Consider the following 10909-nt stretch of genomic DNA (forward strand, 5'->3'; position numbering starts at 1 on the left):
TACCCAGGTTATTTTTCAATGGGCCAACGCCATCAGTTTTAATCCTTTTACTGTTTATATAGTTAAAGAACAGTTTGGGATTCGTTTTACTTTCCTTGGCAATTAGTCTCTCTGTCTCCTCTTTTGCTATTCTTATTTGTTTCTTACAGATTTTGCTTTTTTCCCTATAAGATATTAGCGCTTCCTCGCTGCCTTCTTGTTTAAGTTTACCGAAAGCCCTTTTTTTGTTTTTCATTGCCCTCTTGACTTCCTTATTTAGCCACATTGGCTTCCTCCTATTCCTAGCCCTGTTATTCCCATAAGGTAGGTACCTTCTACAGTGACTATGTAGAACTGTTTTGAAAATGTCCCATTTTCTATCCGTGCTCCTATTACTAAAGATACTATCCCAGTCTATAAGGTGAAGGGCATCTCTTAGCTGATCAAACTTTGCCCTCCTGAAGTTCAGTGTTTTTGTGACTCCCTTGCTGGGCACCCTACTGAAGCACATGTGGAATTGTATAATGTTGTGGTCACTATTTCCCAGGTGCCCCCCGACCTGCACCTCAGTTATTCTGTCTGGCCTGTTAGTTAATATTAAGTCTAAAAGGGCCGTCCCTCTAGTTGGTTCCTGCACAAGTTGTGACAAATAATTGTCTTTGATAATTGACAGAAACCTGTTTCCTTTCTGAGATCTACAGCTTTCGGTTTCCCAGTCTATATCGGGGTAGTTGAAGTCCCCCATAATAATCACCTCGTTATTTTTTGCTACTTCGTCTATTTGTCTCATTAATAGACTTTCCGTGGCTTCTGCTATATTTGGTGGTTTATAACAGACTCCTATGATAATTTTATTATTGTTTTTTGCCCCATGTATCTCCACCCATAAGGACTCGACCTCCTCATTTCCCTCCCATACATCCTCCCGTATTGTAGGCTTTAGACACGTCTTTACATATAGACAGACTCCACCCCCTTTCCGACTTCTTCGATCCCTTCTAAACAGACTGTAACCCTGTAAGTTAACTGCCCAGTCATAGCTTTCATCTAACCATGTCTCGGTTATTCCCACTATGTCATAGTTACCTGTAGATATTTCTGCTTCCAGTTCATCCATCTTGTTTGTCAGGCTCCTGGCATTTGCTAGCACGCAGTTTACACGATTTTGTTTTGTTCCAATCTTCTCCCTGTGGATTGTATTAGAAATTTTCTTACCTCCCTTCCAAGTATCTTGTCTTGGACCTTCTTTGTCGCACTTCATATCTTTCATTAGTATGTTCTCTGGTTGCATGATCGTGTCCGGCGTTTTTCTTCCCATCCCCTCTTCTTCTAGTTTAACCTGAGATCTAGTTTCAAACCTGAGATCCAAGCACTTTCCACTTCCTGCCGACTCCAACTCCAAAATATCTCTCTGATCTGCACATTTCTCAACCATGAATCTGCAAAAGCACTAGTGCACGCCCTCATTATCTCCCGCCTCGACTACTACAAGCTCCTGCTCTGTGGCCTCACTTCTAAAACTCTTGCACCCCTCCAATCTATCCTAAACTCTGCTGGCCGACTTATCCACCTGTCAATCCCTGTACTGGCTCCCTGTTGCCCAAAGACTCCAGTTCAAAACCCTAACTTTGGCTTACAAAGCCATCCAAAATCTGTCTCTTCCATACATCTCTGACCTAGTCTCCCAGTGCTTACCTGCACACAACCTCCGTTCCCCACAGGATCTCCTTCTCTGCTCCCCTCTTATCTCCTCTTCCCACAATCGCATACAAGATTTCTCCTGTGCATCTCCGCTACTCTGGAACTCTCAACCCCAACATACATGAGACTCTCGCCTACCGTGAACACCTTCAAAAGGAACCTGAAGACTTACCTCTTCGGACAAGCGTACAACTTGCAGTAATCCTCGCTCCACCATATCGCTGCACGACCATCTCTACCCTCACCTTCTGTATCCTCACCCATTCCTAGTAGATTGTTTGTGAGCCTTCGCTTGCATGGTCCGCTCTCCTCTTGTACCAGTCGGTGACTCTTTTTTTTGTTCAAGATTATTGTACTTGTTGTTTGCTATGTATAGCCCTTTTCACATGTAAAGCGCCATGGAATAAATGGCGCTGTAATAATAAATAATAATAATTATACTATTTGTACTGTGGGTCAATTGATGCCACTTTTCCTGGTGTCTGCAGCTAATTTGAGCTGTTTTGGCAGCTTTTGGGTCCCTTTGAAGGTGTTGTGTATGCTTTTGGTTTTACCTTTCATTGAATGCAATGGGATTCGGATTTGCTCGGCGAACCGTTCAGCGAACATCGGGAAGTTCGCCAAGCAGAACCGAACTTTGAAAGTTTCCTCATCTCTAGTGTCCATCTGGTGTGTTTCCTGTAGTGCAAGGGGAGTAGGTCCCCATTATACTATTTCTACTTTGGTGAAATTGATGTCACTTTGTTGGTGTCTGCCCCTATTTTTTCAAAACATGGAGACTCCAAGTTGGGTTTCCATCTGCTGGGTTTCCTGTAGTGGAAGAGGTGTCGGTCCCCATTATACTATTTTTACTCTGGTGAAATTGATGCCACTTTGGTGGTGTCTGCCTTTAATTTTTTTAAATCTGGAGACTCCTCTTTGGATCTCCTTCATGTGTGTTGCCTGTAGCGCTAGGGCTCTCAGATCGGAAGGCGTGCACTTACTTTCAGTCAACTACCTGTGTTACTATCCTTACATTTTTCTATCAATAGTAGTCTATGAAACTGATGTTTGTGCCACCTGAGTGTGGCTGACCAGAAAAGCAGGTTGAACTGTTGCATGTGGTATCAGGGCTCCCAGCACAGCAGGCCTACACCGATCCCTCACCCACCCCGTCTTAATTTGAAGTTAAATTCAAAGCTATAAATGCTGGCCCATACCCTGATACCTCATGCATGGCCCATGGCTGACTGCTGCTGTGCCATTATAAAATTTGTACTGTGGGTCAATTGATGCCACTTTTCCTGGTGTCTGCCCATAATTTGAGCTGTTTTGGCAGCTTTTCGGTCCCTTTGAACGTGTTGTGTATGCGTTTGGTTTTGCCTCCCATTGAATGCAATGGGATTCGGATATGTTCGTCAAACCGTTCGACGAACATCGGTAAGTTCGCCGAGCAGAACCAAACCAACCCTTGAAAGGTTCGCTCAATTATGATATTATTAAACATACCAACAAGCAGTTCTATATATAAGAATAATCTAACCAGAAACACCATAGATGTTCAATATATATATTTGTGCATATAAGTTGTTAATAATATGCAAAGATGAAAAAAGAAAGTCTGTAGATACAGTCACTTTCTATAGAAAGGAGCAGATGATGATTCCGCTCTTCAGGCCTTTGGTTGCACTTGAGCTGTTTTTGGACATTCAGGTCTGGATCACACATGACGGAGAGGAGAAGAGCAGGAATGTGTGATCTATGCAGTTGGAGTTTTCCTGGATTCCTACAGCACTGCGATCAACCATACGGCCTTCTGTTTCACCATGGCTAGGTAGATGAAGGAGCAGCCGCTTCTTCTCTCTGTCCACAGCCAGGTAGTAGAAGAAGCAGCCGCTTCATTCTGTTGCTACATGGCCAAGTATGAGAAGGAGCAGCCGCTTCCATCTCTCTTTACTTGGCCAATTATAAGAAGGAGCAGCCGCTTTCTTCTGTCTGTCCATATCCGGTAGGTGAAGGAGCAGCCGCTACCTTCTTTTTTTCCTGTCTGGTAGGAGAAGGAGCAGCGGCTGCCTTCTGTCTGTCCATATCTGATAGTCGTCTCCTTACCACCACATTGTAGATGAGTCGTCCAGATGGTGACATAGCAAGTATGGCTGAAAGAAATCCTTCAATTTCAGCCTTTAATTACTTGCTATGTTGATCCAGAGGAAGGCGAAAAATAACCCTGAGGACTCGTTGTTGGATCATCCTCATATCAAGGGAAAAAAATTCCTTCCTGACCCCAAATATGGCGATCGGAATGAATCCCTGGATGTTTGGTGCTCGAATCTACGTTGATGTTATGTGGTGGAAGATCGGTAAGTTTGTCACAGTCCGGTAAATAAGAAAGTCCAGTGTAATTGTCTCATCTGATTAATGGAAAGCTTCATTCCTAGATGTTACTGGAATGGGGCTGATTTATATCAGCCTAATCCTCCTGTAAGGAGAGAAATATATTCAAAATAAAGAAAGTTAGGCGATTCTGCACTATCATAAAGTCTGAGTACAATGTTGCGAGTTGCACAATTAAGAAAGGGTTCGTGGACCACAGTAGTGCTCAGCTAAATACACCCCAGACTGGGGAAACAATTGCTGTCCAAAAATAGAGAAAAGCGTCACTCACCGTATAAAATTACTTTTTCATTAATGTGCTTTAAAACATATTGTCGGGTCTGTCTGACCAGCCACACCTGCTCCTTCTCTCTCTCCCTGCTGATATGTTTTAAAGGACATTAATAAAGAAGTAATTTGATATGGTGTGCGCCGCTATTCTCCATTTTAAGACGAGAAATATACACATCTGAGAATCGTCTCCTCACATATATAATGTATACCGGGGGGATATAATGATAAGGTGTATAGTGGATATGTGTGTTACTGAGCATTGATAACACTATGGATGTCCCTATGTGCTATACTTACATCATCGCCCCATCGGAATGGTGGGTCGGCTTCGCCGGACTCCACGTCGAACCAGTATATAGGGTAGAAGAATGGGCGCTCTCGGATGAAGGATGTTATAGCATACCGGGCAGATGGAGATTTGCAAAGAAGCTGGAAAATGAGAGAGACCATTAATCATTATATTACGGATTATTACTGATACGTTATTACACAATGTCCATGGACTCTCCACATCATATCTTATAGCTTTCCTTATAGTCCTTCATCTTCCTTCTTTCTCTGATCCTACTTACGCCTTCTAGGATGTCAAGGGCATCGTTGGGCATCCAGTCTGGAATATCTGGGACGTCCTCCTGCAGAGACCGGTGGTATTCCTCCAGTGTGCCGCTGCCATAGAACGGTTGGCTCCCCACAATCATCATGTACAGGATGACACCAAATGAAAAGGAATCTGCCAGATGATTGAAGGCTTCTCCATCCATTATCTGTGGGAACATAATATAGGAGATGAGGTGAATATACCGGGGAGGGGATTTACACACAGAGGCCATGAGGACCGGTCTGTGATTAGATATGAGCAGGATACTCAGATTAATACTCAGTCCTACTATCGCCATCAATCACACTGGGATGTTTTTTACCTCAGGTGCGATGTAACCCTGAGTGCCAACTTGTTCTTCTAATAGGTCATCCTTGCCCATATTCATGACTGATAAGCCAAAGTCAGAGATTTTTATATGTCCCATGTCATCGATGAGAATGTTCTGTGGCTTCAGGTCACTGAAGGGAGAAGGAGCAGATACTGATTGTGAGGATAATTCATGAAAATAACTTTATACAATAGATATGTAAGGAGACAACAGAGATTTATGAAGATGAACTGATTACCAATGTATCACGCCATGTTCATGGAGGAACTGTAGTCCGCAAACCATTTCTGCCGCAAAGAGTCTGTGGAGTAGAAAGTAGAGGATGGATCAGTGGTTACATACACTCTAGCACTACAATGTACGGGCAGCAGATTATTAGGATTTGGCTGTTAGAAGTTTACCTTGATGTTTCCATATCAAATGAATTAGATGGAGCCAGGTGGTGAAACAGATCTCCTCCGGCCATATACTCCATGGCTAATATATATTCTAATGGTGTTTCCATAAACCCCCGCAGAGATGTTAGGAAGCGGCAGCCAGTGGCCATACAGAGGATGTCTAATTCTGTAGAGATTGTGTCCTCATCAATACGACTCTTGTCCATCATTTTAATAGCCAGCAGTTCTCCGCTGACCGGATCTGATGCCAAGAGGACCTGGAGAAAAATCAAAGGAGATCAGACCAAACTCCCATCTATTATAGGGATCTGTGTAATGGATCACTGGTTTATCCCAATCACCATTACATATGAACATCCTGTAATGAATATGTATATCCTCCTGTGTATCTGGTGCAGGATACATTGAGGAACACAGAGAAGGAGAAATTCACACTTACCTTTCCAAAGCCTCCCACTCCAAGATCTTTGTGGAATTCAAGGCTGCACAGGTCAACAGGATTTTCCATTTTAACCAGTTCTCTCTGGGGTAAAAGAAGGGATCTGGCATCAGCATGTGCTGGCATGTCTGCTGTGTCAGAGGGCATCATAAGGCTTCCACCTGCTGAGATGATACAAGATTTGTTAGTCTCTTTGAGAAGACATAATGGAAATGTTTGTCATGTTGTGTGGTAAGTGTATGGAGCGGGCTCAGTCGCTGAGCCTGCATTTTACCAGGCTGATACCGGCTGTATTACATAGCTGCCACGTGCCAATAAATACAGCGACTGGAGCACACTCTGATTACTGCGGTTTAACCGTTTCAATGCTGACAGTGGTATTTAAATGAAGTGATTGCCAATTTGCTACCAGCACCCATTAGCCCCCACCAGGTCACAATTGCAAGAGGTTAATTAACTGTAATGACTATCTGGACCTACTGAAAACCCATATCTTTCACTTTTGTCCTCCTGTTTAGACCAGCCTGGTTTAATTTCTTATGATAACATATAATATAGCCATATACAGCGATACAGTTCCATTACAGCACATACAGGTGCTTCTCACTAAATTAGAATATCATCAAAAAGTTAATTTATTTCAGTTCTTCAATACAAAAATAATACCTGGTTTAAAAACAACACTATCACTGTGCTTGATTGGCCAGCAAACTTGCCTGACCTTAACCCCATAGAGAATCTATAGGGTATTGTCAAGAGGAAGATAAGAGACACCAGACCCAACAATGCAGACGAGCTGAAGGCTGCTATCAAAGCAACCTGGGCTTCCATAACACCACAGCAGTGCCACAGGCTGATCGCCTCCATGCCACGCCGCATTGATGCAGTAATTGATGCAAAAGGCGCCCCGACCAAGTATTGAGTTCATTTACTGAACATACATTTCAGATTTTAAAATCATTTTTCAAACTGGTGTTATAAAATATTCTAATTTACTGAGATAATGACTTTTGTGTTTTCATTGGCTGTAAGCCATAATCATCAACATTAACAGAAATAAACACTTGAAATAGATCACTCTGTTTGTAATGACTCTATATAATATATGAGTTTCACTTTTTGTATTGAAGAACTAAAAATAAATTTACTTTTTGATGATATTCTAATTTAGTGAGAAGCACTTGTAGTACAAGCGATCAAAAAATTGCAGGTTCAAGTCTTCTAAGGAGACTAAAAAATTAAATAAATTAAAAAAAATTAATAAACCCAAAAAATTATTTAAAAATATAATTTGAATGAAACAACTTTCCTAATGAATAATAATAATAATAAAAAATGAAAAATAAGCATAACTGGGATCACGGCATTAGTATAAGTCCGTTATACAAAAATATAAAAATAATTTTCCCAAACAGTAAATACTAAAATGAGAAAAAAAAATATCTAACAATAGCAATAAAAAGATATTGTAATGTCCTGTCTACCCAAGAAAGGATCATTAAAAGCTACAGCTTCATACACAATAAAGAAGCCTTTACACTGCGCCATTGAGGTATCACAATCACAAAGTTACAATGTCTCAGAATATGGAGACACAAATCAATGTTTTTTATTACATTTTTAATTTTCTTCCACCACTTATGTCAAAAGGAAACCCATGCATGTTCAGCATTACCACACTTGTCACTGACATGGAGAATTACTTTATGAGGTCATTTTTACCACACAATGAACACAATAGAAAAGAACAATGTCGGAATCCCTCCCCCCGTCCCACAATTTTACCACTCTTTGATTTTTTCCCCTCTTTTCTAAATAATTGAAAGACAAAATAAATAGTGTTCTTCAAAACTGCAGCTCGGTCCACTAAAAAAGCAAGCTCACATGCAAATAAAAGAAAAGTTATGGCTTTTCGAAGAAGGAAGAAAAAAAGCGAAAGTTTTTCCGGTCAAAGGGGGGTTAATAGATATAGCTCCAGCGCATATATTATAATTTTAAACAAAACTATGTAAATGAGCAGGAAATGTCTAATATTTGGTCCTTCATTTATCAAAACTCTCTAATAGCAAAACTGACCCTGTTGCCCATAGCAACGATTCACAGCACAGATTCTATTTCTCAACATTCTATAGAACACTGAAAGGTGACTGGTTGCTATGGGCAACAAGGACAGTTCTTCCATTAGTCAGCATTTATAATTGAGGCCTGTACATAATATTAGGAGTATAATCCCCCTCACCCCCAGTCTTATTATACTGAGTAAGTTTATTTCTTACCTGGTTCATCTTTATCCATTGATCTGTCTGGTGAAGAAACACTCAGATGGAACAGAAAATCCGGGATGGAGATGGTTTTGGTTGATGAGTGGGATCTCCATAGGGCACCATTCCCATTAATGATGGGTGTAGCATATCTCAGATGTCTCCTGCATTGGACAACCCAGTCTCTGCTGTTCCTCATTCTTTTCTGGGCTGCAGCTCTTTGCAGGTTCAGGGTGTCTTGGCTTTCAGCCTTGGATGAGACCTGTCTTGGAGTTTCTTGGAGAACTTCCTCCAGCTCTATCTCTGCGCTGATGTTTCTCCGCTTATTGAGGATGGCTTCTTTATTCCTCCTCCTTATTTCAGGGACCAGATCTCCGATTTTTTTCAAGGAGATAATAAAGGCCCTCTGAAGCTCAGCGGAGGCAGCAGAGTCAGACGCCATGAGGTTCTCCATGTTCCTTCTCTGTGTAAGGATCTCTTGTCTTTTGGACTTTCTCATTTTCTCTAAATGTTGTCGTTTGGACGCCATTTCTGAGGCGTCAGGGTCCATGTCCGGTAGATTAATGTCTTTTCGCCCTAAAGCGAACAACAATACCTGCTCTTCATTTATTCCTCTCCTTTCTCTCAGAACCCGATCTCTTTGGGCTCGTCTTCTCTCCATTTTAGAATAAATTTTTGCTTCGTTCGTCACGAAAAACAAAAGGTACTCCCTCACCCTTGTAAGTCTGTGAGGCAGTGATTTCCCTTGGGCTGTAACACTGGGATATAGAATGTGATGATGTCATCACATCACTGTGACTTACTGTAGATTTTACCCTGATGTCATAATGAGAGAGTGATAGGTAGATAGACAGACAGACAGGTGTGAGCCTCTCAAGTATTAACAAAGTGAACATAGTGAACCTTATATAGTATAACAATTACAAATAGTGTTAACAGTAATTATACAAATAGGAGCATATCATATAATGGAGATACGATATACAAGGAGTGAATGGCAATTCAAGTATATACAATCAAGTTAAAGTTCATTATAGTGCCTGTGCTGTGAAGATAACATACAAAATACATGAAAAGAGTCATTATTATTATTTAAGAACAGCTTTATATGATTGATCACTTGATGACTCACCCCATACAATTTGTGAAAAAAGCGCCAACATCGGCGTCCTGCTGGGTACAATGCGCATGTCAAAACAGAAAGGTAGTGGAAAACAAACACTTTGCGCATGCGCGAGCATGCTATGAAGCTTCCCAGCGTTTTCTTCGTAAGGGAAACATCTTAGAATCATCGGCGCATGCGCAAAACAGCGGTATAGCGCTATTAAATCACCGTCAAAGATGCAGGGAAAGTAGCCTAATTGCATACAGCAATCCTTCAAACTTCACCAGCTTTTTTTTCACCAGGTTTTATTTTATTTTTGCCTGTACATTTATTCTATATGCATTCTAATAAAGGACAATTCTTATTTTCTTCCAATCCTCATATATAATGCTTAACCCCTTTACAACCTAAGGTGGTTTACACATTAATGACCGGGCCAATTTTTACAAATCTGACCACTGTCACTTTATGAGGTAATTACTCTGGAACGCTTCAATGGATCCCCCTGATTCTGAGATTCTTTTTTCTTGACATATTGTACTTCATGATTGTGGTTAAACTTCTTCGATAACACTTGCGTTTATTTGTGAAAAAAAAGAAAATTTGCAAAAATTTTGAAACTTTAGCAATTTTCAAAATTTGAATTTTTATGCCCTTAAATCAGAGAGATGTCACACAAAATAGTTAATAAATAACATTTCCACATGTCTACTTTTTTTTTATTAGAGAGCTATAAGGGTTAAAATTTGACCAGCGATTTCTAATTTTTCCAACAAAATTTACAAAACCATTTTTTTAGGGACCGCATCACATTTGAAGTGACTTTAAAAGGCCTTTATGACAGAAAATACCCAAAAGTGACACCATTCTAAAAACTGCACCCCTCAAGGTACTCAAACCACATTCAGGAAGTTTATTAACCCTTCAGGTGCTTCACAGGTAGTATATAGAGGATCTGCCCGCTCTCCTGTGTGGTGTAGTATATAGAGTATCTGTCAGCTCTCCTGTGTGGGGTAGTATATAGAGGCTCTGTCAGCTCTCCTGTGTGGTGTAGTATATAGAGGATCTGTCAGCTCTCCTTTGTGGTGTAGTGTATAGAGGATCTGTCAGCCCTCCTGTGTGCTGTAGTATATAGAGGATCTGTCAGCTCTCCTGTGTGGTGTAGTATATAGAGGTTCTGTCAGCTTTCCCGTGTGGTGTAGTATATAGAGGATCTATCGGCTCTCCTGTGTGGTGTAGTATATAGAGGATCTGTCAGCTCTCCTGTGTGGTGTAGTATATAGAGGATCTGTCGGCTCTCCTGTGTGGTGTAGTATATAGAGGATCTGTCGGCTCTCCTGTGTGGTGTAGTATATAGAGGATCTGTCAGCTCTCCTGTGTGGTGTAGTATATAGAGGATCTGTCAGCTCTCCTGTGTGGTGTAGTATATAGAGGATCTGTTGGCTCTCCTG

Source organism: Phyllobates terribilis, unplaced genomic scaffold, assembly GCF_046119375.1.
Source record: "Phyllobates terribilis strain yellow unplaced genomic scaffold, ASM4611937v1 Scaffold_158__1_contigs__length_4374303, whole genome shotgun sequence".
Classification (NCBI taxonomy): Eukaryota; Metazoa; Chordata; class Amphibia; order Anura; family Dendrobatidae; genus Phyllobates; species Phyllobates terribilis.